We start from the raw sequence: 8,195 nt of genomic DNA on the forward strand, positions 1-8,195 counted from the left end.
AGATCATCTGACTACCTGTGGATGTTGCTCCCATCTCAAGAGCAATTCTGACTGCTACCAGGGCAATGACAACAGCCAACTGTTCACAGTTTGCTGCTGAGAGTTACTGCAACGTTAGCCATGCAGCTCTGTGAGCTTTTATGTCTCTCAGAGAGGGTGTATGGGCGATGGTACCTCTCTGTACTTCACACCCATCAACCCAGCTCGTTGTTGGTCATGGTAGCATCTGTTCCAGGCATGCTGCCATCATCCAATGGGGAGCCTGCCCAAGGAGTCTTCTTGGGAAATCCATACCTCCTAGGTACAGATCTGAAGCAGCCTAACACCTTGCTAATGTCAGGTGGTAGCTGCAAACGCCAAAGTTCAGGCATGGGGATGAATCTGGAAATCTACCTGGAGCAGGAGGTGGGATCTCTGACTTGGCCACATCTTGAATACTGTGTTCAATTTTAGGCCCCTCACTACAAGGAAGACATTGAGGTCCCAGAGCGCGTCCAAAGAGGGGTAACCAAGCTGGTGAAGGATCTGGAGCACAGGTCTTAAGAGGAGCAGCTGAAGGGACTGGGGCTGTTTAGCATAGAGAAGAGGAGGCTCAGAGGAGACCTTATTGCTCTCTACAGTGACCTGAAAGGAGACTGTAGCGAAGAGGGGATTGGCCTCTTCTCCCAGGTAACTATTCATAGCACAAGATGTAATGGCCTCACGTTGCAGCAGGGGAGATTCTGGTTGGATATTAGGAAAAATTTCTTCTCTGACAGTGGTGATACATTGGAACAGGCTGATTAGGGAGGTGGTGGAGTCACCAACTCTGAAGGTGTTCAAGAGAAGTGTAGATATGGCACAGAGGGGCATGGTTATTGGGCAGGGTGGGGGTGAGTCAACGGTTGGACTAGATGGTCTTATTGGTCTTGTCCAATCTTAATGATTCTATGATTCTGTGAAAACTGTCATCATTGTTGAATGCTAATGGCACCAGGGCTGAACTTTGTATTACACCATGCTACATAGCTGTTAAGCCCTTTCAGTACTGCCTGGAGGCTGGAAAATTGTTACTTATCTTCTCCACTATTTCACATAGTTAGAAAGACATGTCTTCATGGTACCTGGCATTTACTGTGGCTGGCTGAGACTAGGGGTGTCAAGGTCTGCATGCTTGCAGGAGCCAGAACATTGGTGAGCTGCTCAGAAAGATCCAGCTCAAAGAGGAACCTCGGAGCCTCATCTCTGAAAGGCAGGATGGTGTCTGAAGAGAACTACTTGATTTCTCCAACATCAATGCTGCCTAGGGTGAAATGTTCATGGCTCCTGATTTATGGCCCCTGGATTCACCTTTGTGAGATGGACAAGGCCAGTGTGTCTGCAGGCCCAGTGACACTTGTGTTTATGTGTAGGTGCTGGCGGGTGTCTTGGGACAAAGGGAGAGGCTGGCTGTCAGAGCTGCTTGAGTGTTCATAAAGCTGGGATCAAGGCGGAAAATAATCCTCCAGACAGGAATCCTGGAATTAACTGAAGAAAGTTTCAGGTCTGATTACGAAAAGCACAGGAGGTGAGGGTTTCTGGTTGCTGTTAGCATGCAGCAAATTGAGGTATTGTAGTTTTATCTGTTACTAGAAAAGCCCTCTACTTAAAAAAAAAAAAAATGTAGGAGCCCCACCGTCTCATTTTTAACAAGGACCAGCTGAAAAATGAAGGCAAGCAGCACACAGACCATCTTATGTCTGCCAATTCATTTCCTGGCCTTGAAGGAAAAAAAAAAAAAAGAGAGAGAGAGAAAAAAAATCCTCTTGCTTCCTCTCATGCAGGCCAAACATGGCAAAGCACCAGGGGAATTCTGAATGGAATCAATTGCACTTGTTACTAACTGAGTTTTCTTTTATTCTTATATTACCAAGGCCTGGATATTCAGCTGCAAGCAATTATAATGAAGAGTTACTGAGTAATGGTTTCCAGATTGCTCCATGATGGGGCATTAATTGAAAGGGACAATTTAAGAGCTTAGGGCATGTAAATGCATTTCTTATTCTGTCAGATCGAGAAATTTTTGTGTAGAAAGAGGCTGAAATGCTCGGAACTGATAAAGACTTAATAGTAGCCACTTAAGTGAACATTTGGAAAAGGGATTTTACATTTAAGGGATCAAGAATAATTAAAATAAAGTAGAGAGTCAGAGTTTTATTAGGAGTCAGAAAGTGTGTGTTATCAGCAGCCTGGTAATTCCTCTTGGAGGTACACAGCTATTGGGGGGGGGGGGGGGAAGATGACAACGGGGTTTGGCTTGTTATCTCACTGCCTGATCTCTCATCAGTCCTTGATGCTCCAGAGTGAAAGACCCTATTGATTCTCAAAGAATCAAAGGCAAAACTCCCCATAAAGTCAGCAGGATGAGTTCAGGAGGATAACACTGTGTTGCTGGATATACGGCCTTTTCTAAATGTTGGCTAAGGGAAAGCACTTCCATACTGAGGAGCTGGTTCCTGATAGAGCCATTGGCTTCAAGTGTAACAGAGCATAAACAAGATGTTTAATTCTGTCACAGACAAGCAAACACAGAAGAAAAATGTCCCTTGGAATACACTACTATAACCCGGGGTTATTTGTTTCAGTGAAAGGATGAAGCCCTGGAATTTGCAAACTGTCCAAGAGATACTATTTTCGGTATGACATAACCAATGTTTTGCAGACTTCATATAAATATTTTTCTGCACATATCTATGTAATCATACCTTTCATTTTTTTCTTCAATCAATATTTGATTGTCTTGGTAATTGCTACAGATAACGCAAATGAAAAATACGTATCATCCTGGGTTAGTAAGTCTTCCCAGTCTGTTCATGAATTCATATGAAACCAAAAAATAAATACTAAGCAGGAGAAAAGTTTCCTTTCCTGAAACATTGAACCACTTACATAAATAATTCTGGAAAGAAGGAGAGGGAAGGGAGTTTATACCTTGGACTTCTGTCATTATCTAGCTTGAACAGATGGAGGCTCAGGCACTTGCGATTAATTCGTTGAAATGAAGATGGACACCACTGAAATAGTGGCCAGTCATTTGCTTGGTCCTTTGTGAGGAACAGCCCCCCTGAAGCAAGGCACAGCCTGCCAGAGAGCCATTACTGAGATGCCTAGAGTTGAAAATATAAACACCTTCAGAGTGGGTGGTCAGCTCGGGTCAGGCGTAGGGTTGATTCACAGGCACTAAATTAATCTGTAAAAAGGGGATATTGCTGGGATGCAGATTGGGGAGGGGGAAGCAGGGTGTGTGCCAGTTATTGGGCTCTTATAAATGAAAAGGCCAGGCAGGAGTCTGTGTTTCACCATCTGACACAAGAGCAAACTGAAAATGAGGGCAGGAGTGAAATAACAGCCCCGCTCCACAGCGTGGCAAAATCCTTTGGACTTCTCTGGCGATCCTCCTCCCAAAGTATTCCTCCTCACCATGGTCTCATGCCATAGTTGGCGTCCTCCTCTCTGACTGTAGGGACAGGCATGGCTCAGGGGGTTTTCCCCACCTTGGGGCCTCAATCCCAGTGCTTCCCTGCCTTCTCCCAGCTCCTTTTGACCCTCAGGAGGGCAAAGTCCTCTCCTGCTTGTGCTGCCATGGAGCCCTGAGTGAGCAGTGGGAGATGCACACAACAGCCCTGCGAGAGGGCAGTAAGGCAGACAAAAAACCCCATGCACACTGTCCCCTGATGCCTCCAGCTCTACACACCAGGGCAAGCACCATGGGCACCCTGGTGACAGCTTGCTGCATATTTGGCCTCTTTGGCATCTCTGCCTCTCCCTATGGCAGTGGCAGTCCCTGGTGCAGTGAGGTGGTGGAGACCCTTGCTGAGAAACCTCAGGAGCTACGGGAGCGCTGTCTGTCACTGCAGGATGGAGTCAGGGTGGCCTTCCTGGGGGCCAGCAGAAAGAGGTAATATATCTTCATGCAGTTAATACCTGGAGAAGAAAAGGTGTGTGGTGGTACTTCGCTGAAGCCACAGGAAAGCAGGCTGCTGCAGAATAGGAAATTTAGGAAAGGCTTTCCCCATTCTCCGCTAAAAAAAAATACATGTTTATGTTCAGTAGGAGGGCTTCTCTTCAAATCAGTGCAATTTGCTACAACCTACAACCAGTCAGAAATCCGTCCAGAGAATTTTTTTTTCTGCATTATTATTACTAAAAGCAGAGAAAAACCCACTATTTTGGCATAACATTGTCATTAAAAATAGCCTGTGAAAGGCTCGGGGCTTGGGTGGGGGGCAGCTGTTATTGTTTATCAATTTAGATTTCCCCCCAAGTCCAACCCGGCTTTGAAATGTAACACGTCATTAAGGAATTTGTAGTTACAAAGTACAGACACTTGCTCCTGACAGTGAGCATGGCCACTTCTGTCAACAGAGTGAAACCATAACCACTCCCTCTACCTTGCCCCCACTCCAAAACAGCAAAAATCCTGATTAACAGCCAGGGTAAATATGGCAGCCAACCAAAACACTATCCAACACGAAGTTTGGTCAAGCTATAAAACTGCCAGCAAATAACGCAGAAGCAAAGCTTGACGCTGAATTTTAAGTTTAGAATAATAGTCTAACCCCAAGAAATATGAATCTGATAACCACTAAGGAAGGAGTCTGGGATTTTCATTAGTAGTTGTATGGCGGGGGTGTGCTGCTGGTGGGCGGCGGGATGCAGAACAGCGCGGTGCTGAAATGTGGAGGGGGCAGGATGGTTCAAATCCTGGGTAGGAAAAGGGAGGGGGGAAGAGTATTTGTTTTTAAAGGCAATTTTACATTAAGTCACACAAGTGGTAGAAAGACTCACTGTTCGTGCAAGTCCTCGGCTGGTCCGCTTCGATGCGGCATAAAAGTTCTTCTGTTTGCGCAGTGGGAGCGGCTGTGTGCTCAGCACACAGAAGTTAATGGGCTGTACACAAAAGTCATTTTTCCTTCAGCTCCTCAATTTTTTAAAACTTTTGTTTTCAGGAAAACCCGTGGCCCCCATCACATAATGGAAAGTTGAATGCCTTGATGTAAATCAAATAATTAGAAGGATATTTCCTTTGCTTGATAAATTTATAAATTTTACTTTAAAAAAAAAAAAAAAGAGAGAGAGAGAAAAAAAGAAAAAAAAAAACAACTTCAGGCCTCCAAAAACTTGGAGGTAGTTTACTTGTTATTTCTGGCTCCAAAGATCGTTGGGTTGCTGCATAGCTGGCCCTCATGCGTCTTGACTTTGTGACACCCAGGTTTTAGACATGCTTATCCTTTCTGAAAAATAATAGTAGTAATAAGAGCAGTGGCAGGTTTAACCACAAGCAGACGGGACGCTGCCTCATGGCCCCTTCTCAATAATGAGCACAGGTTATTTTGGTTGCTATTTTCTCTGCGATGGGCTTGAAAGCGCTTATACATAACTCCTGGCACCAGTCCAACATCCTATATGGCATTTCAAGTGTAGCCAAACACAAACTGCTCATCTAGGCAGGATTAATCCCTTCACTGTCTACCTGCTGCATGCAGGCATATGGACGTGTACATAGAAGTGCATATGCAAATCTTTTGGATGTCCATAATGTCCTAGCGATAGAGGGGCTGCAATTGCTTTCTGTGATTTGTGCAGTGAACCAGAGAGGTCCTCTCTTCTTTGTGATGCACAGCATCGTGCCAGACTGTTTATGCACAATTTCCTAAAGCCCTAAAACTCAGCTCTGGTGTTTAGAAGCCAGCAAAAGCTGCTCTTAGTGGAAAGAAGCTGACAAGTCTTTTTATTAAGATTCTTTAGCTGTATTTTGAAAGTTATTTTAAATTAAATCCTTTCACACCTAGTTAGTGAGACTTTTTCTTGAGAAAAAAAATGTGGAAAATAGTAATTCCATGTATAAAGGAAGAAAATAAATTTGTGTTCTTTTTTTTACGTGTGTATGGCTTATATTTTATGTACTTTTTAGACCTCACTGTGTGCCTGGGAAGAGGAAACCAGGACCTAAGGAGTTATGTATGTCAGATAACACGCTGCCTGCAGCTGTGCAGATACCTGGTGTTTTTGTGCAGCTCAGACAACTATCAGCTCTCCCTCTCTGTGCAGAAATCCTCAGAGAAAGTTATCAACAAATGCCTAGATTTCTAAGGAAGCCATTGTTTGATGGATCAGTGCTGGCTAACCATACTGGCAAAGTCTTGGCTTGCTGTACTTACACTGTAAGTACAGCGCAGTACCTTGTATAAGGGGCAATTGGTCCTGAGCAATCAAAACCACACAGGCTGCTAGATCTGGATTTGTTGGATATAATCAGGAAATCAGACGTATCTGAGTAACCCCTCAAGGTATTCACTCGTGCTAAACCTTTCGATCTTTATAGAAAATTTAGAGAAACCAACTGCATTTTCAAAGCTATCTTATAGAATTTAACACTGTCACACTACAGACCATTCCACATCAGTTTACAGATTCTACTCATCCTCCTCTGGATGCCAGAGTATTTTTCTCTAAAGGAGTATACAGTGATTTCCATGTCAGTACAGCTTCCTAAAAGGACACTTCACAGCTTTACAGATGCTACAGAAATTTACACTCCAGAAGATGCTACTGCAGTTCTGCTGACAAAAACCTGGCCGCGGGAGCCACAGTCTTCACAGAGAAAATGGGAAATGGAAGAAAAAGTAGAATACATCCTAGGAAGCTGTTGTCTCCAGGGTGTCATCTGGCAGCATGCTTCACCTCCAGCCAAATACAGGGAGCCATGTCATAGCATTATGCTACCTTATTTTCCTATCAACGTCTGCTCACAAGCCCATGCTTTGCAGGAACAATGTCTTCCCTGAAACATCTGGATCCCAACAAAGACTTTCAAAGCAGAGTTGTGACAAATACACCACTGACCTTGGCAGCAATAGAGATGTTAGCGCGTTTCTGTCAGAGGGTTGCAGATGATTGATGCAATAAATCACTTCTCATTATCCCAAAACAGAAAGGAAGAAGACTTCAGATGAATGCTCTGTTTTTTTATATCAAGAGAGAAAAGACATCAGCATGAAAGTATTGCCAATATCAGCAACCAGTGCAAGTAAAATAAAAAGTATGGGAGGAATTGGTATGTCTATCTTGTTATGCTTTGACAGTGTGGTTACTGAGGCAGGAGAGTCAGACAGTGGGCATGGTTCATGCAGCAGGTGCCTGTGGGCAAGCTCTGGATCTTCCTCAGTAAGTACTGAATGTATTCAAAATGCAGGTGTTCATCATCACCACTCTGCAAGAGGTAGCAAGTAAATGCAAGGACTTGCAGAAATCTTCTGGTACGTCTCTGATCACATGAGGTTTTCTCACACTCCCATCTGCTTATCTGTGTAGTTTGGTCTGGGTGAATTTATTCCTTATTGTTTCAGGGGAAAAAAAGTTTGCAAAATATCTCCATTAGTATATATATTTGCAGGCAGCAAGGGTACTAAATAAATTCACAGTGAGCAAGCAACTTTCTTGGGAAGCAACTGTGGATAACAGTCATTCCACTCCACTCCCTGAAAACCTGACACTGGGCTGGCTACTTATCCAATATAAACCAAAGCAGCTGCAAAACAGATAGACTGAGCTGGATGTGATCTGCTGAACTTGCTGGAAATGGTGACACCTGACTGAAGGTAATTTTATAGGTGGAGCTGCCACTCCATGTGCACCCACACACAGGCTGTTCTGGGACCAACCCTTGAAAAAGATGCAGCAAATTCCCATCAGATCTCTGCAACACCAGGGTTTGCAAAGGCTGTTAGTATGGTCTTTCCTTGACCATGATAAGTCAAGAATTCACATACGTTCATATGTTTGCTCTCTAATTCATTCACATTTCTGCTCAGCTGCAGGAATGAGGACTGCATTCATCCAAGCCGTGCCCTTCCACAACACACAGCATTTCTGCCTTTCTACTGCCGCAAGCACAGTGTGCTCAGAGAGCACAGAAGTGAAACCCATCCGCTAGTGATACTCATGACAGCCTGTGTTGAGCTTCCTAGGATGCCTTTGTGGTAGTTAACTGTGTTTCAAGCTTCTTTTTCTGGTTTCATTCCCCTCAGAATCATCCCTGAATCACTGACCAGAGGATATTCAGCAGCCATTGATTCTAATTGTCAGATGCAGGAAAAGACATACAGACATTTAATCTACATATGTCAGTAACTCCGCCTGCCCTAGCCAACAGTATTGATGTTTCACTCATCAAT

The sequence above is a fragment of the Gallus gallus genome, chromosome 2 (assembly GCF_016699485.2).
Source record: "Gallus gallus isolate bGalGal1 chromosome 2, bGalGal1.mat.broiler.GRCg7b, whole genome shotgun sequence".
NCBI classification, from domain to species: Eukaryota; Metazoa; Chordata; class Aves; order Galliformes; family Phasianidae; genus Gallus; species Gallus gallus.